At 42.3% G+C, this 23718-nt stretch overlaps 2 long non-coding RNA genes across 2 annotated transcripts; one reads left to right on the top strand and one right to left on the bottom strand.

The window, feature by feature from the left end:
• Positions 1–647: 647 nt before the first annotated feature.
• LOC122691994 lies at positions 648–23339 on the bottom strand. The gene is made up of 4 exons (XR_006340556.1): positions 23145–23339; positions 12939–12941; positions 11344–11354; positions 648–665 (listed from the first exon to the last, which is right to left on the bottom strand). It is a non-coding gene; the product is annotated as an uncharacterized LOC122691994 (long non-coding RNA).
• LOC122691993 lies at positions 4748–5057 on the top strand. Its single transcript, XR_006340555.1, has 2 exons — positions 4748–4816; positions 4963–5057. It is a non-coding gene; the product is annotated as an uncharacterized LOC122691993 (long non-coding RNA).
• Positions 23340–23718: the final 379 nt, after the last annotated feature.

Here is a 23718-nt window from a genome sequence, read left to right as displayed (position 1 = left end):
TCCACTGTTTCTCCATCTGTTTGCCATGAACTGATGGGACTGGATGCCATGATCTTTGCTTTCTGAATGTTCAGCTTTAAGCCAACATTTTCACTCTGCTCTTTCGCTTTCATCAAAAGGCTCTTTAGATCTTCTTCACTTTCTGCCATAAGGCTGGTGTCATCTGCATACCTGAGGTTATTGATATTTCTCCAAGAAACCTTGATTCCAGCTTGTGCTCAATCCTGCCCAGCGTTTCTCATTAATTCCAGGCAATATTCATAAGCACATCAACAGTAAGTAGCATGAAAGATATTTCTGCTTATTGACGCAAGAGAAATGGAATATTTCTACCATTAATCTAACAAACACTGTGCAACATCTACCGAATGCTGGGCCTGCTCCTTGTCCTCGGGATGCACAGCACACAGCACAGCTCTCAGTCTCCCCAGCTTCTCATCACCTAAGAGGGAGTGAAAGACTGTGACCCCACAAGAAGAAGTGCTCTGGGCAAAGATGAAGCAGGGGGAGAAGACAGATAGCTGTGGGGGGAGGAGAGGAGCAGACTGCTTTGACATTAGAGCTCAATAGTTGGGGAAATCTTGCTATGTGATATCTGAAGACACCTGAGGATGATAGAACAAATCATGGAGCTCCTGGAGGAAGAGACTTCCAGGCCAGAAGGGCTCCACGTGCAGAGGCCCTGCTGCAGGAGCACACTTGGTCAGGTCCAGAAGCAGACAGGAGGCACTGAGGGAGGAGAGGAAGGCAGGGGTAAGTTCACAGAGGCAGCAACAGTGTGGGGCTGGTTGCGCAACTGGCCCAGAGATTGTGGCCTAGAAGGGGCTGGGCTTTTCCTCAAGAGGAGAGGTCATGGTGGGAACAGTACAGAGACACTCAAGAGGTGAAAGAGGTTGCAAACCTCAACACTGTCATGCTGACTGAAATAAGTCAGACAGAGAAGCAGAAATGTCTTATGACATCTCTTATATGCAGAAACTAGAAAGATAAGATACAAAGTAATTTATTTACAAACCAGAAAGTGATGACAGACTTAGAGAACAAACTTATGGTTGCTAGAGGGAACAATAAATGCTGGAGAGGGTGTGAAGAAAAGGGAACCTTCTTACACTGTTGGTGGGAATGCAAACTAGTACAGCCACTATGGAGAACAGTGTGGAGATTCCTTAAAAAACTGGAAATAGAACTGCCATATGACCCAGAAATCCCACTCCTGGGCATACACACCGAGGAAACCATAACTGAAAGAGACACATGTACCCCAATGTTCATCGTAGCACTGTTTATAATAGCCAGGACATGGAAGCATCCTAGATGTCCATCATCAGATGAAAGGATAAGAAAGCTGTGGTACATATACACAATGGAGTATTACTCAACCATTAAAAAGAATACATTTGAATCAGTTCTAATGAGGTGGATAAAACTGGAGCCTATGATACAGAGTGAAGTAAGCCAGAAAGAAAAACACCAATACAGTATACTAATGCATATATATGGAATTTAGAAAGATGATAACGGTAGCCCTATATGCGAGACAGCAGAAGAGACACAGATATACAACACTCTTTTGGACTCTGTGGGAGAAGTCGAGGGTGGGATGATTTGGGAGAATAGCATCGAAATGTGTATTATCATATGTGAAACAGATCGCCAGTCCAGGTTCAATGCATGCACAAGGTACTCAGGGCTGGTGCACTGGGATGACCCAGAGGGATGGGATGGGGAGAGAGGTGGGAGGGGGTTCAGGATGCAGAACACATGTACACCCATGGCTGATTCATGTCAGTGTATGGCAAAACCACTACAATTTTGTAGAGTGATTAGCCTCCAATTAAAATAAATAAATTTTAAAAAAATAGAAGGAAGGATGAGGGTAAGGGACAGTTATGGAGTTCTGGATGCTCATGTACACACTGCGATATTGAAAATAGATAAGGATCATAGGCCATGACCAAGTCAGGTAATTTCAAGGGATGCAAGAATTCTTCAATATATGCAAACCAATCAATGTGATGCACCATATTAACAAATTAAAACATAAAAATCACATGACCATTTCCATAAATGCAACGAAACTTTCAACAAAATTCAGCACCCATTTATGATAGAAACTCTCAAGAAAATTGGCATAGAAGGAATCCACCTGAACATAATAAAAGTCATATGCAGGTGGATTCTTTACCAACTGACCTATGAGTGAAGCTACAATGGAGAAAATACAGTCTCTTTAATATTGATGTTAGGGAAACTGGACAGCTACATGTATTATAGAAAATGAAATTAGAGCACTGCCTAGAACCACACAGAAAGATAAACTCAAAATGGATTGAAAACTTAAATGTAAGATCAGAAATTACAAAACTCTTCAGGGAAAACATGGGCAGAACACTTTTTAAAATAAATCACATAAAGATCCTCTATGACCCATGTCCTAGAGAAATGGAAATAAAAACAAAAATAAGCAACTGTGAACAAATCAAACTTAAGAGCTTTTGCACAGCAAGAGAAACCACAAACAAGATGAAGGGACAGCCCTCAGAATGGGACAAAATAATTGCAAATGAAGCAAGTGACAAAGGATTAACCTCCAATAATATACAAGCAACTCATGTAGCTCAACATCAGGGGAAAAAATTTTTTTAATGGGCAGAAGACCTAAACAGACCTTTCTCCAAAGAAGGCATCCTAATGGCTAATCAACACATGAAGAAATGCTCAACATCGCTTATTATTAGAGAAATGCAAATCAAAACTACAATGAGGTATCACCTCACATCGGTCAGAATGGACGTCATCAATAAATTTACAAACAATAAATGCTGAAGAGGATGTGGAGAAAAGGGAACCCTCTAGCACTGTTGGTGGGAATGTAAATTGGCAGAGCCACTATGGACATTCCTTAAAAAACTAGAAATAAAACTATCATATGACCCAACAATCCCACTACTGGGCATATACACTAAATGAAAGTGAAGTCGCTCAGTCATGTCCAACTCTTTGCGACCCCGTGGACTGTAGCCTACCAAGCTCCTCCTTCCATGGGATTCTCCAGGCAAGAATACTGGAGTGGGTTGCCATTTCCTTCTCCAGGGGATCTTCCTGACCTAGGGTCGAACCTGGGTCTCCCACATTGCGGGCAGACACTTTAACCTCTGAGCCACCAGGGAAGCCCATATACACTAAGGAAATTGGGGTACATGTGTCTTTTTCAATTATAATTTCCTTAATTTCCCTAAATATACACTAAGGAAATTATAACTGAAAAAAATACATGTACCCCAATGTTCACTGCAGCACTATTCACAATAGCTAGGACATGGAAGCAACTTAGATGTCCATCAACAGATCGGTGGATAAAGAAATGGTGGTACCTGTATACAACTGAATACTATGAACCATATTAAGAAATGCATTAGTTTTAATTAGGTGGGTGTAACTAGAGCCTATTATACAGAGTGAAATAAGTCAGAAAGACAAAAACAAATGTTGTGTATTAATACATATATATGAAATCTAGAAAAATGGTACTGATGAACCTATATGCTGGGCAGGAATAGAGACCTGAACATACACAATAGACTTATGGACACAGTGGGGGAAGGAGAGATTGGGATGAATTGAGAGAGCAGCATGGAAATACATACATTACCATGTGTAAAATAAATAGCTAATGGGAAGTTGTTGCATAGAACAGGTAGCTCAGCCAGGTGCTTGTGAAACTGACAGGGATGGGATGGGCTGGGAGGTAGGACAGAGGTACAAGAGGAAGGGGACATGTGTTTATCTCTGACTGATTCATTTAGAAGTGTGGTGAAGACTGACACAACACTGGAAAGCATTTATTCTTCAATTAAAAATAAATAAATTTTAAATAAATAGATAACCAACAAGGATAACTGCAGAGCCCAGGGAACTCTGCTCATTGTTTTGTGGCAGCCTAGATGAGAGGGGACTATAGGAAAGAATGGATAATGTGCACACATATGGAAGAGTCCCTTCATGTCTACCTGGAGCTATCATAACATTTCTAACTGTCTATAATCCATTACAAAAAAAAGTTTAATTAAAAAGAAGAAGAAGGGGCTGCAGAAAATATTTCTGTGTAGAACAAGGTACTATCAAAGTTACCAGGTGGCAGGTCCACGTCAAGAGAAAACTAGAAACTTCTGGGTCAGAGCACACAAGAGATTTCAGGGCTCTATAACTGATTTGGGAAAGTGGCTCAACAGAGGCCACTGACAAGATCAAGGACAATGATAACAGCAGGGCAGGAGCCACCAGAGAGCCTGAGGAGGGGCTCAGGGCTCATGCTCTGGCCTGCTTGGCACTTACTCCCTGTGAGGCCATTCCTAAGCATGTGCTTCTCAAAAACCCATGAGTCCACACCAACCTGTCTTCAAGGTCACATGTTCTGACAGGATCCCACTGGTCATCACTCAGGAGGCATGATAGGCAGCATTTTTGTCCTTTTTGGTCAACCTGGGGATTTTCAGTTGTTAAGCTTCCTGTGTCAGCTGCCCCTCCCTCAGAGCCCTCCAGGGGGAGGAGGCTGAGCCAGTCACCTCTGTGGACTCAAGGACCAGCATCTTGCCAACACACACAGCTCCTCCTGTGCAGCCCTGGGCACCATCACACTGTGGCCTGGCAGAATCTCCTGAAAAATAAAGCTTCTGAAACAGGCCCCCTGGGGGTGAGGAGAAGCAGAGATATAAAAGGGCTCCAGGTGAGTAGGGAGCATCTGCCACCGGCACCATGACTCGGGCTGGAGCTCTCCTGATGCTCTGTGCTGCCTTGATCCTCATCGCGGGTGGAAGTGAGTGGGCTCCCCGATCGTGACCTGGGCTCCCCAAGGGTTCTGACACCTTCCCAGGGCAGCACTGAGCATCTCGGGAGCGGGAAGCGAATAGGGTGTTCTGGTGAGTGCCTTACAGGGAGTGTCCCCATATCTTTCTGTTTCAGAGTGTGATGACATCTGCCCAGCCTTGAGGGACACTGTTGACCTGTTCATATCAGGAAGCCATGATGAGTATATTGAACAAGTTGAAAAGTATAACCAAAACTCTGATGTACTGGAGACTGCCAATATCCTGAAGAGCTGTGTTGATGAGAGGTTGACGGCGGAGGATAAGCAGGATGTTCTGAGTGCTCTGGTGGGTCAGGCTGTCTGTGAATGTGCCTGTGGGGCATGTGTGCAGGGTAGGCAGGGGTGTCAGGGGCCTATTCAGGGCACTGGGAGGTGGGGAGATCATACCTTCTCCACCTTGGCCCTTCCCCGGGAACCTGGGAGGATAAAGATCCTCATGAAAGAAGAGGTAGAGAGGATGTGGCCGACACCCACAGGGTGGGGAAAGATCATGGAGGGAAACTCAGTCCAGCCCTGGAGCTCTTGAGCTGGCTCTGACTGCTCAGTTCTCCCTTGTCACAGGCCTAGGACGCTCCGGGCCCTCCTAACTTTGTGGTGCCACTTGCCTTTAAGTTAGGCCCTCAATGTGGCCTTCCAGCAACCTCTCCAGCACAGGAACCTGACTCTGCTGCAATCCATTCCTACTGAGACCTTCTCTTCTCCAAACATCAGTTTTTTCCCTAATGCCTCAAGTCCCTACTCTGTTCCACCGAACACCCACATATGTCCTTGGTCTCTGGATGCCAAAGGGCCATTAAGCCACACATGCCCTAAGAGGAGGTTGTGCCAAAAGCTGCCCTCCTGCCCTCCCCAGGCCTGGGATGCCAAGAGTCGAGGATAAGGGTGAATCCTTTCTCTGCTGCCATAGAGGTGGTGGCACAAGCAGCTGTTTCAGATCTAAGTGTCCAAGGGCCAGAGGGAGGAAGCAGACAGGGATCAACTCACCTCTGAAGGCTTCCAGGAGTCAGTCCTGAGCCCTGCCAGGTGGTCCTCAGCAGTGTCCCCCATTCTATCCCAGGAGACTGCCCTCAGCCCTGCACTGAGACCCCACAACCTCTGTTCCATTGGAGAAAGACTCATTGGGATATATCCACCTTTACCCACTCACATTCAGAGGCCCCCCTCCACAGAACCCTCCCGTGTTCAGTGCAGCTTCATGTCTCTTAGAACCCTGAGGCCTCACCAGGTTTCTGCACCTTCTTTTACAGAATAAAATATACTCAAGTTCTCTCTGCTGATGGAACACTATCTGCCAGGCACCCAAGGAAACCACTTGCCTGATCCCTAAGTCATGTCAACAACCTGCCACATCCAGGTGTCTGATTACAGAGGATTCCAACAATAAAAAGCCTTGCAATTCACAGGAGAGTGCTTACTCATTGACTTCAGAGAGGAGGGAGGAGGGGAGGTCATGACCACAGTGGAGACCATCAGTGTGCCTTCCCACTGCAGCTAGATTTCAGTGCTCTCAGATGCTCCTCCACAAATTCAACAGGTGGAGCTTGGGTAATGATCATTATTACATCAGCTAGAGGGTCTGATCACTTCTGTCACCAAGACCCACAGGTCAGGAGCATATTCCACCAAATTTCAGCCTCCCAGCAACCTTGAGGGATAGGAGTAATCATCCTCGTCTTACACGGGAGAATCTTAGGCTCAGAGGGGGTACAGCATCTGCCGAAGAGACAAAGCCTTCCACACGCATCCATGCTCAGGAGATGAGCTCAGCTAAATCACCCTATGACTGTGCACATATTACAGTCCTTCTTTAGGCCTCTGATGTCCATTTAGAAAACCGAACTCCCTCCAGTCTCCAAGTCTGGGGTAAGGCCATACTAAAATAATGACTGACAAATGGCCCTTGTCCTAAGTGCCTGACAGGAGAGGAAGAACAAAGGGTCAAGGTCCATGTGCTGAACGCTGTCACTCCTTGGGCCTCAGTTTATCCTAATCCAACCCCCCAGTTGTGGACTCAGCTGCTTCTACATAAACACAAAGTGAGTTGAGTCTCACACTCAGAGTGGACATCCAGGGGCTTGGGGTTTCTTGCTCCTCCTGTGTCTCTGTTGCCTGCCCACGAACAGGGCCCCATGCTCACGATGTCTCATTCTTTTTTGCCTGACCCACCCCATCTCTAAGAACTTCTTCCCATCCAACAGCTCCCGTACAAGTCAGAGTCTGCTGGACTTACCCCCAAAGGGCTGGGTTTAGGACGGGGAATCTCTAAGGTCCTCATGAGGAGAAGGCTTAGGACAGGTCCCCAAGGTGGTCCAGAGCTGCTGCTTCTCTCTGTGGAGGGAGCCCTGGGGGATGGGGGGAGGTCTCCTTGCCCAAGTGACACCAGGCCCATGTCTCTACCCACCCCTCCAACCAAACCAGGGTCTGTCTGGGGGCTCTTCTATGACAGAGACCTGCCTCTGTGGGAGCTAAGGTGAGCTGAGCTGGTGTGAACAGATCCTGGAGCAAGGACCCTTCTCATTATCTGACACAGGATGTGCATTTCATCCCACTCCCACCCAACTGATGTGAAAGCTCCAGGCCTTCAGACAGAAGAGATGACACCCTGATAAATTAGGTGCCTCTTCCAATGTCTTGGATATAAACTCGCCCTGCTCTACAGTGAGTGTACAGGTGGGACGGGACCCATCCAAAGATTCGGTGGAGATGAGTAGGGGCAGTTGGTCCTCCTGGGACAGACATAATCCTTCTCCTGGCTCTTGCTCAGTGACACAGAATTCCTGAGTCTGCTGGGGAGACACCCCCATATTGCCCACTGCCCCCCATCTCCCTGCCTTCCTCTAATCTACAGCACCCTTATCTAATCTGGGGTTAGTAGAAAAGGCAGCATCTGATTTCTCCCAAATCCTTTTCTGTCTGACATCCAAAACTCAGATAGCTGCGAAGGTACCTGTCTAAAACCTGTGGCTTTGGATCTCTGATTCTCACATGACTTCCCTCTGAGATCATAGGAGCCCTGCTTCGTTTCCACCTAGGCCAACCTGAGTTTACGTGCAACTGTGGGATAGTCCCCCACTGCAGACACTCCCCTCCTCAAACTCCTGCATCTGCCTACCTGCTGGTGGACTTCTCCAGCACCTGCGAGCTTGCTGGACCACTGGTGCTTGGTGCTCAGTTGCTCCAGGTGTGTCTGATTCTTTGCGACCCTATGGACTGTAGCCCACTAGGTTCCGCTGTCCATGGGATCCTTCTGGCAAGAACACTAGACTGGGTTTCCCTGCCCTCCTCAAACCACTGGGGTGCTCACTGGGAGGTTCCTTACTTAGGCACCTGACATCACCTTCCTAATTGCCTACCTGCTCCCTCCCACGTCCCTGTGTCTGGGTCACCTTTGATGGGAACACAAATCTCATGGTGTCCTATTTCCATTCCCCTGATCAGGAAAGCCAGGAATTCAAGTGAAACATACTCAGTAAAGACAGCAGGTGGAAGGAAGAGGGATACCACAGTTGAAGCTTCAGAGGCATACAGAGAACAGGAACATCCCTACACAGAGAAGAGAAACCTGATTGGGGGAGTGAGATGCTTTCTGGCCTTGTATTTATCTGTGGACCCTGCAATGAGATATTCTCAGTCTGCTGGGACAAGGTGTTTTCAGGGTGCATCCCAACCCTAGACCATTGGAATCGATGGCGGAATTCAGGCAGAAGCACCCACTGCTCCATGGATCAAGATCTGGGAACCAGAAAGTCATAGAGAGATAGGAGCAAGATCTGGGTGGCAGGATAGAGGCTGCAAGACAGAGACAAGCCCCCAACAAGGAAAAGGCCAGAATCAGGCCATAGTTAAGGACAGGGCTTGCCTTCATGATTGCAATATGAAGACCTGCAGAGATACATCCACTACTTCAGTGTTACCATCATACCTTGAAGTTTCCTTGAAAATACTTTTTAAATATATTCTACTATATTGAATATAGCTCCAACGGTATAACATATTTACACTCACCTTTAGGATGGCATGCTCATGGAATCAGAACACAAGATACCCAGCTGGAGCTTCAAACACAGGTTTCTGAAGGGGTTCACATGGAAGGGTCAGATGTTCTTTTATGTGCCCCAAGCAGGCACCCAAGGATGCCACAGCACTCAGCAGATCCTAAGCAGACAGACAAGATAGATGACAGAAACACATCTTCCACTCAGAAGGTCACCATAGAAAACACACACATGGATTCATCATGTCTGTTTCCAGGTTACTGAGGTAACAGCAAACTCACTCCTTAATAGACAAATAGACCCCACTTGTAAAGCCTGCAGAGCTGCAATGAGGCCTGTGTATCTTGGCAGCTGGGGCACAGAAACTAGCATGGTCAACACAGCACAGACAGGTAAAGAGGTCCTGCAGATGATAGCAGGATAAGCCCAGATTCACACCATCATCAGTTCTATCACAGAAGCAGCTCTGAGCAAACTTTCAGGACTGGCCCAGTCTCAGGAGCATCTTCCATGCTCAATCCATGAGGAGTTAGCCCATTCTACATTCCATCAGGACAGGCGTGGAAGGAATAATGATAAATCATAGAAATACTTAAGCGATTTTGGTCTAGTGTCTGAGAGAAAAAATTAGAGCAAGGTCCAAGATAACTGAAGAAGGCACAAACAAAGAGACCCTGATGCGACTTTCCTGGTGATCCAGTGGTTGAGAATCTGCCTTCCAATGCTGAGGATGCTGGTGTGACCCCTGATCAAGGAACTTGGATACCACTTGCCATGGGACGACAGAGACTTTTGTGCCACAGCTAGAGCAAAGCCCTCAGGCTGTAAGGAAAGATCCTCCATCTGCCACAAGAAGACCCTGCATCCTCAGCATTGGAATGCAGACTATTAACCATGGGATCAACAACATCATAAAGCAATTATCCTCCAATTAAAAAATAAAGTTTAATTTAAAAATGTTTTAAAACTTCAAAAAGAAGGAGAGAGAGAAAGACCCTGAGAAGAGGCCAGAAAGAATAAAACAAGGCCGGATTCAGGTTGCTGATCCAAGTTCAGGAGACTTTGCACAATGGGGCGATATGGTGCACAGCTATGTGGTTGCAATACAGGCTTACAAAACATTCTACTCCTGAGCTGTCTGATTGCTTTGGAGTGGAAAATAAAAAGTGAAACATAACTGACTCATTCTCCTCTCCTTCTCCACATGCCATGAAAAAGATAGTAATGGAATTTTAAACTATGGCCCCATAAGGACAAAAAGAACAATATGGGGTTATCACCTAATGACGGAATAGAACACATTTTCAGAGAACAGAAAGCACAGAAAGATGAGGTGACTATGGGCAGAGAAACCCATATCTAACAAATAAGGCAGAGTCCATTTTTCCTACTTAATTCCAAAGAGCTCTGGGCTACAGAGACATGACCACTGCAGTGGGTAAGTGTAAATACGGCCACAGAACTGAAAAGAAGTAACTGATAAAAAGAGGTGAGTGATATCTATGTGGAATCACTGAAACCCTTAACCCTACTTCCCACCTCTTACATGCACAGAACACATGAATTCATGTAAACATCTTCCAAGAAGGAAGCTGGAGAGCCAGCGTGATGTAATGGTTAAGATCAGGGACCCTGGAGTTGCACTTCATGGTTCCAAATTGTTTGCATTCAAAACATGCACTTTCAATAGCACCACTGTAAGCTAGAACATAACAGAGGAGTGTCTTCAAATTTCTAAAGCAAACTTAGATTTCCATCCTGAGGAAGGTATCAATCCAAATAGGTAACAGTCAAATAATTCTCCTTCCTTGCATCTTCTCTCAGGAATGTACAGGAGGATGTACTTCAATAACACAAGAGAACAGACTGAGAAAGGGGAAGACGTCTGATCCCAAGATGAACTGAGGGAAATTCGGGACACCCACTGCATTGGGTTTGGAAAGTCATCATTCCAGACTGGAGTCTAGAAGGAGGGGTGGCTCTAGGTGATATCGCTCTAGAGAGGGGAAAGGCAGATCAATACATTGCTTTATGTGTCCAGTCATGGGAAGAAGAGCTTTCATTTCTTCTTAAAGTTTTGGAACAATTTAGGTACATGCAGATAATCACAAAGTATGAGCAAGGCTAATATATTACTAACAAAGTACAGAAATATATATTTTGCTTTTAAAAGTTTATTCTATTCTAAGAATGCAAACATACCTTAGCTTTACACACACACACACACACACACACACACACACACACACACACATATATATATAAAATAAGGGGCAAAATACAACTGAGCAGGACCCTAAGAGGTCTTCCCACAGCAGACCACCTCCCAATCTGTCCTCCACATGCCTTTTGTCTGTAGAAACACTTTCATCTTCTAGGCCTTTCTCAAGTTCCAAAGAGTACATTGGATCAGATACCTGAGAAAATGCAGAAAGAAAAACAGTCAAGCAAGAAAACATAATAATAGTTGAGCCATTGAACAATGCCAAGACCTTCAGTTACTCCTCAAGGGCCATACATAATATTCTCAACCATAACCTTGGAGGTTTTTTGAAGATACTGAAATCCCCATTAGGTGGAAGAAATTAACTGTATGTTTCCCACAGGAATGTAGATTCCAGTCCCTTCAGAAACTGAAGGCTGATGATGTTGACTCCTGATTCCCTGATCACCAACCAATCATAAGAAACTCTACCAGCTGATCACATATCCCACAAACCCCCCTCCCTCAGCCTGTCTTTAAAAACCTTTCCCTGAAAGCTTTTGGGGAGTTCAGACCCCTGAAGTACTAGCTACCTGGACTCCTTGCTTGGCAGCGAACACCACATTTTCCTTCACCACAACCCAATGTCAACAGATTGGCTTTACTTGCCTGGGCAAGCTGACACAGGCCAAGATCAGGAAGATAAAGAGACTGAAGTGAAAAATTGAGTGATCATCTTAACTGATGAAGAAAAAGAGAGTTTAAGATACTAAGCAGTTACTTGTGATTTAGAAATAACAAAATGGGGATAAAGAGTTCTTCACAATCATGATAAAGTGCATTTATGAAAAACCCTCAACAAACATCATATTTGATGGTCAACCGTTATGAGCAGTCCATTTAAAATGAGAAACAAGGTAATGATGCTTGAATGATTGTTTGTACCAAACATTTACTATATTTATTAACCAAAGAAGTACAGAAGAAAGTTTGATGATATCAAAATAGACAACAGAAAAACAAGAATATCAGACTTCCCTGGTGGTCCTGTCGGTTGGAAATCCAGCTGCCAATGCAGAGGACATGGGTGTGCCTGCTAGTTTGGGAATATCCCACATGCTGCAGGACAACTAAGTGTGTACTCCACAACTGCTGACCCTGCACTCCTAGAGCACAGGAGCTCCTAATACTGAAGCCCATGCACACTAGAGCCCATGTGCTGCAACTACTGAAGCCTGCAGATCCTAGGGTCCATCCTGTACAAGCAGACAGCTCCCACTTGCTGACACTAGAGAAAGCCCATGTGCAGTGATAAAAGCACAGCCAGCCAAAAAAAAAAAAAGGAATATCAATAACCATCCAAACCATGATCTTTGAAAAAGCAAAAATATTGATAAATCTCTATTACTTATTTGAGAAGCAGTAAGATGCGAATTATCATAATAAATAAAAGAAAGGATGACATTATAGATCTACATACATAAAAATATGAAGACACGAAGAACTAATTATGCCAATTAGCTAGATTGCTTAGGTGAAGCATACACCTTTCTTGAAGACAAAATTACACACAGTGAATCAATATGAAAGAGAATACCTGAATAGCTCTATACCTGTTAGGAAAGAAAAATGTTAATTAAATCATCACACATAGAAAATTCCAGGCCCCTAGATATAGAGGGGAGTTTTATGAAATATGCAAAGAAGAAATAAAATCAATTCTATATAAATGCTTTAAAAAAACAGAGGACAAATGAACCTTCCCAACTCAACTCTTGAGGCCAGTACTTTCTCATACATTTTCAGGAAAAAATATTATCAGAAAATGATGAACTGATACCATTCATAAACATATGCTCCCCCCCAAATTAACATACTTTAGCAAATAAAATCTGGACACACACAAAAGAAGTGGCACATAAACATAAGTGATGTTTATCCTGGGACTGCAAGTTTGGTTTAACATTTAAAGTCAATCAAGGTAATTCACCATATTAACAGAATAATGGGGAAAAGTCCTATGATCCTCATAACAGATGCAGAAATCACATTTTAAAAATCAAAACATTCACCTGGGGCAAGGGGAGGGGGTGGGAGGTGGGAAGGAAGTTCAAGAAGGAAGGGACATGTGTACACCTACGGATGATTCATGTTGATGTAAGGCAGAAACCAACTAATATTGTAAGGCAATTATCCTCCAATTAAAAATAAATTAAAAAAAATTAAAACATTCATAGTAAAACACATCAATAAACTAAGAGAAAAGTATACTTCATATCTTTATGACATACACATACGTAACCACCTACATGGGGAAGGCAATGGCACCCCACTCCAGTACTCTTGCCTGGAAACTCCCATGGATGGAGGAGCCTGGTGGCTGCAGTCCTGGGGGTGCTAAGAGTTGGACACGACTGAGGGACTTCACTTGCACTTTTCACTTTCATGCATTGGAGAAGGAAATGGCAACCCACTCCAGTCTTCTTGCCTGAAGAATCCTAGGGACGGGGATTGGGCTGCCGTCTATGGGGTCTATGCCATCTGTGGAGCCTGGTGGGCTGCTGTCTATGGGGTCGCACAGAGTCGGACACGACTGAAGGGACGCAGCAGCAGCAGCAGCAGCAACCACTACAACTGACAATATATAATGGGGAAAGAATGAATGATTTCCTCCTAAAATCAAGCAGAAGGCAAAATGCCCACTTTCATGATTTTTTGGAAACATTTTACTGGCAGTTTTGACCAGTAAAACAAAAGAAATACAGACTGGAAAGGAAGAAGTAAAACTATATATCAAAACATGCAGGAAAAAAATTGAAAAAATTACATCATTAAATTTTTGAGTGCAATAGTAATAGAAGAACACGGATCAATCTAATAATTGGCATCAACAATAACAAAGAAGACTTCAGCTAAGTCTGATTTTAATGAACAAAGGCTGAATTGTTGCTCCTAAGATCAAGGATAAGGGAAATGTGTCTACTCTTTCTATTTCTCTTCAACATTGGACTGGAAGCTCTCACAAGTGCAATCAGGCAAGAAATAATGAAAACAAACTACAGTTGGAAGGGAAAAGCTCAAACTCACTTCAGAGTAAATTATAATATACAGAGAAAAACCTAAGGAATCTACAAGAACAACACTAGTACATATAGGTGTGTGTATTAGTCACTTAGTCATGCCCAACTCTTTGTATCCTCATGGACTAAAGCCTGCCTGGCTCCTCTGTTTTTGGAATTCTCCAGGCAATAATATTGGAGTGGGTTGCCATTTCCTTCTCTAGGGGACGTATAAGCGAGGTTAGCACATTTGTAAAATACAAGTCAATATTTAAAAACGCAAGTGTATTCTACAAAGAAACAATAAACAATCCAAAATTGAAGTAAAACGTCATTCATCATAGCACCAAAACCAAAATATTTTGATAAGGAATTAATAAAATATGTGCAAGACCTACAAAATGGAAACTTTGCAAAACATTAATTTCTGAGTAAAGTAAAAGTCATAATTAAATGGAGACATGTATGAGGTTTACATATTTAAAGACTCAATAATGATAAGATTTCAATTCTTTTGATCTTTAGAGTCAAGGCAATCCTGGTTCACTTGCCAGCAGGAGGTGTGTAGAAAGTGAGAAACGGATTCGAAAACATATACAGAGTAATGTCAGGAGGATGGTTTAGTAGGAGATCCCAATCTCTAAGCCACCAATGACAAAAACAACAAAGCTCTAACACAGCTCAGGAGTCCACTCAAGAAGCTGAAGCAACACAGCAGTGTTGCAGGAAGGGGACCCCTTCCAGAGTTCAAAAGGGGGTTCTTGACTAACACTCAGAAATGGATTGTCCGAGGAGACACACATGCTGACAGATCAAGAGACTTTTTTGGAAAGGGGCTGCAGGATAGAAAGCAGTAGGGAAAGGGACCCCGGGAGAACTGCTCTGCCGTGTGCCTTGCAGACTTGGATTTTATGGTGGTTGGATTACTTTCCATGCTGTCTTTGGCCAATCACTCTGTCAGTGTGTTTCCTGTAACAGTAGCACGAATTTAAATGAGCGAGAGCTATGGAGGAAACCAACAGCCAGCGCAACCACTGCATGAGCCCGGCGCTCTCAGCACAGAAGGTCTCACAGGATTTTACGTCTCAGACTCCCGGCGCTGAGTCCCCCAGCCTCCCTAACAGGACCCATGACAGCTCTGCCTCCCTGGAACTCAGCACAGCCAACATACATGCAGCAAAATAGTCCTGGTCCTGAAGGCAGGCGTGCACCTGCCCCCAGCTCTGACCTCAGCAACTGAACTTGTGCCTGCAGTCCACCCCGGATCCTTTCACAGGCCCTGTCCTTTCCACTGTGCATATATCGCTGTCCTGTACATTCAACTACAGACCCACAGCTGAGCACGTGCACACTTTTGGCATGAGCAGTCACCACTACCTACCCTAGTCCCTCAGTGCATACCCAGAGGCAATGCTGAGGACCACACAGTTATGTTTCTGTACACTAGAAATGAAAACTCCAAAAAGGAAATTAAGAAAATATAAAAAACATAGGAATAGAATGAATCACAGAGGGGAAAGCTTTCTACCCTGAAAACTACAAAAGACTGATGAAAAACATTAAAGAAGACACAAAGAAGTAGAACAACATCCCATATTCATCAATTGGAAGATTAATGTTTTAAAAATATGCATACCACCCAAAATGAAGCAGTCAATGAAGTCCCTAATGCAAATCCCAAGGGATTTTTTACAGAACTAGAAAAATGGTCATAAAACTTATCTGCAACCATAAAGAACTCTGAATAACTAAAAACAACCTTGAGAAAGAAAAACAAACCTGGAGACACCACTCCTCTTCATTTCAAAACATATTTTAAAGTTGCAGTCATTAAAATAGTATGATACCAACGTGTGGACTCATTGACCAGTGGAACATAATAGAGAGCCCAGAAAACACACACATACACAGTCGCAGTCAATTGATCATTGACAAGGTTTGCAGGAATACAAAATGGAGAGAGATGATCTCTTTTGTTTTTCTGGAAAACAAAAAGTGAAACATAAATGACTCATTCTCCTCTCCTCAATATGTCATGAAAAAGACAGTAATGGAATTTTAAACTATGGCCCCATAAGGACAAAAAGAACAATATGGGGTTATCACCTAATGATGAAATAGAACACATTTTCAGAAATGAGAAAGCACAGAAAGATATGGTAACTTGGGCAGAGAAAGCCATATCTAACAAATAAGACAGAGCCCATTTTTCCTACTTAATTCCAAAGAGCTCTGGGCTACAGAGATATGATCATTGCAGTGGGTAAGTGTAAATACAGCACAGAACTGAAAGAGGTAAGTGATACTTACATGGAATCACTGAAACCCCTAACCCTACTCCCCAGTTCTTTCATGCACAGAACACATGCATTCAGGTAAACATCCTCCAAGAAGGAAGCTGGAGAGCCAGCGTGATGCAACGGTTAAGATCAGGGACTCTGGTGTTGCACGTCATGGTTCCAAATTGTTTGCATTCAGAATGTGTGCTTTCAATGCCACCACTGTAAGCTAGAACATAACAGAGGATCATCTTCAAATTTTGAAAGCAAATTTAGAATTTCATCCTGAGGAACTTATCAATCCAAATCAAATAATTCTCCTTCCTTGCATCTTCCTTCCAGAATGTACAAGAGGGTGTACTTCACTAACACAAGAGAACAGACTGAGAAAGGGGAAGATGTCTGAATTCCCAAGATGAACTGAAGGGAATTTGGGGACAACCACTGCACTGGATTTGGAAATCATCATTCCAGACTGGAGTCTAGAAGGAGGGGTGGCTCTAGGTGATATCGCTTAGAGAGGGGAAAGGCAGATCAATATATTGTTTTATGTGTCCAATCATGGGAAGAAGAGCTTTCATTTTTTCTTAAATGAAGAGCTTTTTCTTTTGAAGACCTTTTCATTTTTTCTTGGAACAATTTATATACATGCAAATAAAAACAAAGTATGAGCAAGGCTAATATATTACTAACAAAGTACAAAAATATATATTTTGTTTTTAAAAGTTTATTTTATTCTGAGAATGCAAACATAGCTTAGCTCTACAAATATATATAATAAACTGCATAAATACAACTGAGCAGGATCTGAAGAGGTCTCCCCACAACAGACCACCCCCAACCATGTCCTCCACATGCCTTTTGTCTGTAGAAACACTTTCATCTTCTAGGCCTTTCCGAAGTTCCAAAGAGTACATTGGATCAGATACCTGAGAAAATGCAGAATGCAAAATAGTCAAGCAAGAAAATATAATAATATTTGAGCCATTAAATAATGCCAAGGACCTTCAGTTACTCCCCAAGGGCCATACATAATTTCTGAACCATATCTTTGCAGGTTTTTTGAAGATACTGAAATCCCCATTAGGTGGAAGAAGCTAACTGTATCTTTCCCACAAGAATGTAGATTCCAGTCCCTTCAGAAACAGAAGGTTGATGATGTTGACTCCCGATTCCCTGATCACCAACCAATCACAAGAAACTCCACCAACTGATCACATATTCCACAAACCACCCTCCCTCACCCTGGCTTTAAAAATCTTTCTCTGAAAGTCTTTGGGGAGTTCAGACTGCTGAAGTGCTAGCTACCTGAATTCCTTGCTTGGCAGTGAACACCGCATTTTCCTTCACCACAACCCAATGTCAATAGATTGGCTTTACTATGCATGGGCAAGCTGACACAGGCCAAGATCAGTAACGTAAAGAGGCTGAGGCGAATAATTGAGTGATCATCTTAACTGATGAAGAAAAAGAGAGTTCATGATACTAAGCAGTTATTTGTGAGTTAGAAAAAAACAAATGGGAATAAAGAGTTCTTTGTAATCATGATGAAGTGCATTTATGAAAAAACCTCTCCTAGAGGAGAACATAGGCAAAACACTCTCCAACATAAATCACAGCAGGATCCTCTATGACCCACATCCCAGAATATTAGAAACAAAAGCAAAAATAAACAAATGGGACCTAATGAAACTTAAAAGCTTTTGCACAACAAAGGAAACTATAAGCAAGGTGAAAAGACAGCCCTCAGAATGGGAGAAAATAATAGCAAACGAAGCAACAGACAAAGGATTAATCTCAAAAATATACAAGCAACACCTGCAGCTCAATTCCAGAAAAACAAATGACCCAATCAAAAAATGGGCCAAAGAACTAAACAGACATTTCTCCAAAGAAGACATACAGATGGCTAACAAACACATGAAAAGATGCTCAACATCACTCATTACCAGAGAAATGCAAATCAAAACCACAATGAGGTACCATTACACACCAGTCAGGATGGCTGCTATCCAAAAGTCTACAAGCAATAAATGCTGGAGAGGGTGTGAAGAAAAGGGAACCCCCTTACACTGTTGGTGGGAATGCAAACTAGTACAGCCGCTGTGGAAAACAGTGTGGAGATTCCTTAAAAAACTGGAAATAGAACTGCCATATGACCCAGCAATCCCACTTCTGAGCATACACACCAAGGAAACCAGATCTGAAAGAGACACGTGCACCCCAATGTTCATCGTAGCACTGTTTATAATAGCCAGGACATGGAAGCAACCTAGATGCCCATCAGCAGACGAATGGATAAGGAAGCTGTGGTCCATATACACAATGTAATATTACTCAGCCATTACAAAGAATTCATTTGAATCAGTTCTAATGAGATGGATGAAACTGGAGCCCATTATACAGAGTGAAGTAAGCCAGAAACATAAAGACCATTACAGTATACTAACACATATATATGGAATTTAGAAAGATGGTAACGATAACCCTATATGCAAAACAGAAAAAGAGACACAGATGTAGAGAACAGAATTTCAGACTCTGTGGGAGAAGGTGAGGGTGGGATGTTTCAAGAGAACAGCATCGAAACATGTATATTATCTAGGGTGAAACAGATCACCAGCCCAGGTTGGATGCATGAGACAAGTGCTCAGGCCTGGTGCACTGGGAAGACCCACAGGGAGTGGGTAGAGAGGGAGGTGGGAGGGGGGATCGGGATGGGGAATACATGTAAATCCATGGCTAATTCAAGTCAATGTATGACAAAAACCACTACAATATTGTAAAGTAATTAGCTTCCAACTAAAAAAAAAAAAAACTCAACAAACATCATATTTGATGGTCAAATATGAAGAGCAGTCCATTTATTTTTATTTTCCTTTTTTGACTGACTTCTTTCATTTATTTTATATATATTTATTTAATTGGAGGCTAATTACTTTACAATACTGTAGTGATTTTGCCATACATTGACATGGATCTACCACAGGGGTACATGTGTTCCCCATCCTGAACACCCCTCCCACCTCCCTCCCCATCCCATCTCTTTGGGTGATCCCAGTGCACTAGCCCCGAGCACCCAGTCTCATGCATCAAACCTGGACTGGCAATCCTTTTCGCATATGATAACATACATGTTTCAATGCCATTCTCCCAAATCATCCCACCCTGGCCCTCTCCCACAGAGTCCAAAGGATTGTTGTATACATCTGTGTATCTGTTGCTGTCTTGCATGTGGGGTTATCATTACCACCTTTCTAAATTTCATATATATGTGTTAGTATACTGTACTGGTGTTTTTCTCTCTGGCTTACTTCACTCTGTATAATAGGCTCCAGTTTCATCATCTCATTAGAACAGATTCAAATGTATTCTTTTTAATGGCTGAGTAATATTCCATTGTGTATATAGACTACAGCTTTCTTATCCATTCATCTGCTGATGGACATCTACGTAGCTTCCATGTCCTGGCTATTGTAAACAGTCCTGTGGTAAACATTGGGGTACACGTGTCTCTTTCAGATCTGGTTTCCTTGGTGTGCATGCCCAGCAGAGGGATTGCTGGCTCATATGGCAGTTCTATTTCCAGTTTTTTAAGGAATCTCCACACTGTTCTCCATAGTGGCTGTACTAGTTTGCATTCTCACCAGCAGTGTAAGGGGGTTCCCTTTTCTCCACACCCTCTCCAGCATTTATTTTTTGTAGACTTTGGATAGCAGCCATTCTGACCGGTATGAGATGGTACCTCATTGTGGTTTTGATTTGCATTTCTCTGGTAATGAGTGATGTTGAGCATCTTTTCATGTGTTTGTTAGCCATCTGTATGTCTTCTTTGGAGAAATGTCTGTTTAGTTCTTTTTTTTTTTTTTTTTAATTTTTTTATTAGTTGGAGGCTAATTGCTTCACAACATTTCAGTGGGTTTTGTCATACATTGATATGAATCAGCCATAGATTTACACTTATTCCCCATCCCGATCCCCCCTCCCACCTCCCTCTCCACCCGATTCCTCTGGGTCTTCCCAGTGCACCAGGCTGGAGCACTTGTCTCGTGCATCCCACCTGGGCTGGTGATCTGTTTCACCATAGATAGTATACATGCTGTTCTTTTGAAACATCCCACCCTCACCTTCTCCCACAGAGTTCAAAAGTCTGTTCTGTATTTCTGTGTCTCTTTTTCTGTTTTGCATATAGGGTTATCGTTACCATCTTTCTAAATTCCATATATATGTGTTAGTATGCTGTAATGTTCTTTATCTTTCTGGCTTACTTCACTCTGTATAAGGGGCTCCAGTTTCATCCATCTCATTAGGACTGGTTCAAATGAATTCTTTTTGACGGCTGAGTAAAATTCCATGGTGTATATATACCACAGCTTCCTTATCCATTCATCTGCTGATGGGCATCTAGGTTGCTTCCATGTCCTGGCTATTATAAACAGTGCTGCGATGAACATTGGGGTGCATGTGTCTCTTTCAGATCTGGTTTCCTCAGTGTGTATGCCCAGAAGTGGTATTCCTGGGTCATATGGCAGTTCTATTTCCAGTTTTTTAAGGAATCTCCACACTGTTTTCCATAGTGGCTGTACTAGTTTGCATTCCCACCAACAGTGTAAGAGGGTTCCCTTTTCTCCACACCCTCTCCAGCATTTATTGCTTGTAGACTTTTGGATAGCAGCCATCCTGACTGGTGTGTAATGGTACCTCATTGTGGTTTTGATTTGCATTTCTCTAATAATGAGTGATGTTGAGCACCTTTTCATGTGTTTGTTAGCCATCTGTATGTCTTCTTTGGAGAAATGTCTGTTTAGTTCTCTGGCCCATTTTTTGATTGGGTCATTTATTTTTCTGGAATTGAGCTGCAGGAGTTGCTTGTATATTTTTGAGATTAATCCTTTGTCTGTTTCTTCATTTGCTATTATTTTCTCCCAATCTGACGGCTGTCTTTTCACCTTGCTTATAGTTTCTTTTGTAGTGCAAAAGCTTTTAAGTTTCATTAGATCCCATTTGTTTAGTCTGTTTAGTTCTTTGGCCCAATTTTGATTGGGTCGTTTAGTTTTCTGGAATTGAGCTACAGGAAATGCTTGTGTATTTTGGGGATTAATCCTTTGTCTGTTGCTTCGTTTGCTATTATTTTCTCCCATTCTGAAGGCCGCCTTTTCACCTTGCTTATAGTTTCCTTTGTTGTGCAAAAGCTTTTAAGTTTCATTAGGTCCCATTTGTTTATTTTTGCTTTTGTTTCCAATATTCTGGGAGGTGGATCATAGAGGATCCTGTTGTGATTTACGTTGGAGACTGTTTTGCCTATGTTTTCCTCTAGGAATTTTATAGTTTCTGGTCTTATGTTTAGATCTTTAATCCATTTTGAGTTTATTTTTGTGTATGGTGTTAGAATGTGTTCTAGTTTCATTCTTTTACAAGTGGCTGACCAGATATACCAGCACTACTTGTTAAAGAGATCATCTTTTCTCCATTGTATATTCTTGCCTCCTTTGTCAAACATAAGGTGTCCATACGTGCATGGATTTATCTCTGGGCTTTCTATTTTGTTCCATTGATCTATATTTCTGTCTTTGTGCCATTACCATACTGTCTTGATGACTGTGGCTTTGTGGTAGAGCCTGAAGTGAGGCAGGTTGATTCCTCCAGTTTCATTCTTCTTTCTCAAGATTGCTTTGGCTATTAGAGGTTTTTTTTTGTATTTCCATACAAATTGTGAAATTATTTGTTCTACTTCTGTGAAAAATACCGTTGGTAGCTTGATAGGGATTGCATTGAATCTATAGATTGCTCTGGGTAGTATAGTCCTTTTCACAATATTGATTCTTCCAATCCATGAACACGGTATATTTCTCCATCTATTTCTGTCCTCTTTGATTTCCTTCACCAGTGTTTTATAGTTTTCTATATATAGGTCTTTTGTTTCTTTAGGTAGATAAATTCCTAAGTATTTTATTCTTTTCGTTGCAATGGTGAATGGAATTGTTTCCTTAATTTCTCTGTTTTCTCATTGTTAGTGTATAGGAATGCAAGGGATTTCTGTGTGTTAATTTTATATCCTTCAACTTTACTATATTCATTGATTAGCTGTAGTAATTTTCTGGTGGAGTCTTTAGGGTTTTCTATGTAGAGGATCATGTCATCTGCAAACAGTGAGAGTTTTACTTCTTTTCCAATCTGAATTCCTCTTATTTCTTTTTCTGCTCTGATTGCTGTGGTCAAGACTTCCAAAACTATGTTGAATAGTAGTGGTGAGAGTGGGCACCCTTGTCTTGTTCCTGACTTTAGGGGAAATGCTTTCAATTATTCACCATTGAGGATAATGTTTGCTGTGGGTTTGTCATATATAGCTTTTATTAGGTTGAGGAATGTTCCTTCTATTCCTGCTTTCTGGAGGGTTTTTTTTTTTAAAGCATAAATGGATGTTGAATTTGTTAAAGGCTTTCTCTGCATCTATAGAGATAATCATATGGTTTTTATCTTTCAATTTGTTGATGTGGTGTATTATATCAATTGATTTGTGGATATTGAAGAATCCTTGCATCCCTGGGATAAAGCCCACCTGGCCACAATGTATCATCTTTTTAATATGTTATTGGATTCTGCTTGCTAGAATTTTGTTAAGGATTTTTGCATCTGTGTTCACCAGTGATATTGGCCTATAGTTTTCTTTTTTTGTGGCATCTTTGTCAGGTTTTTGTATTAGGTTGATGGTGGCCTCATAGAATGAGTTTGGAAGTTTACCTTAAAGTGATGAAAGCGAGAAACTTAAAACCCAGATTACTGTAACCAGCAAGGGTCTCATTCAAATATGAAGGAGAAATCAAAAGTTTTACAGACAAGCAAAGCTGAGAGAATTCAGCACCACCAAACCAGCTCTTAAACAAATGCAAAAGGATCTTCTATAGACAGGAAACACAGAAAGGGTGTATAAACTCGAACCCCCAAAAACAAAGTAAATTGCAATAGGATCACACTTATCAATAATTACCTTAAATGTAAATGGGTTGAATGCCCCAACCAAAGGACAAAGACTGGCTGAATGGATACAAGACCCCTATATATGTTTTCTACAAGAGACCCACCTCGAGACAAGGGACATATACAGACTGAAAGTGAAGGGCTGGAAAAACATATTCCATGCAAATAGAGACCAAAAGAAAGCAGAAGTAGCAATACTTATATCAGATCAAATGGACTTTAAAATAAAGGCTGTGAAAAGAGACAAAGAAGGACACTACATAATGATCAAAGGATCAATACAAGAAGAAGATATAACAATTGTAAATATATATGCACCCAACATAGGAGCACCACA

This window comes from Cervus elaphus, chromosome 4 (genome assembly GCF_910594005.1).
Source record: "Cervus elaphus chromosome 4, mCerEla1.1, whole genome shotgun sequence".
Lineage (NCBI taxonomy): Eukaryota > Metazoa > Chordata > Mammalia > Artiodactyla > Cervidae > Cervus > Cervus elaphus.
Note: the sequence above shows the minus strand (reverse complement) of the source record. Positions and strands in the feature narration are given on the sequence as shown.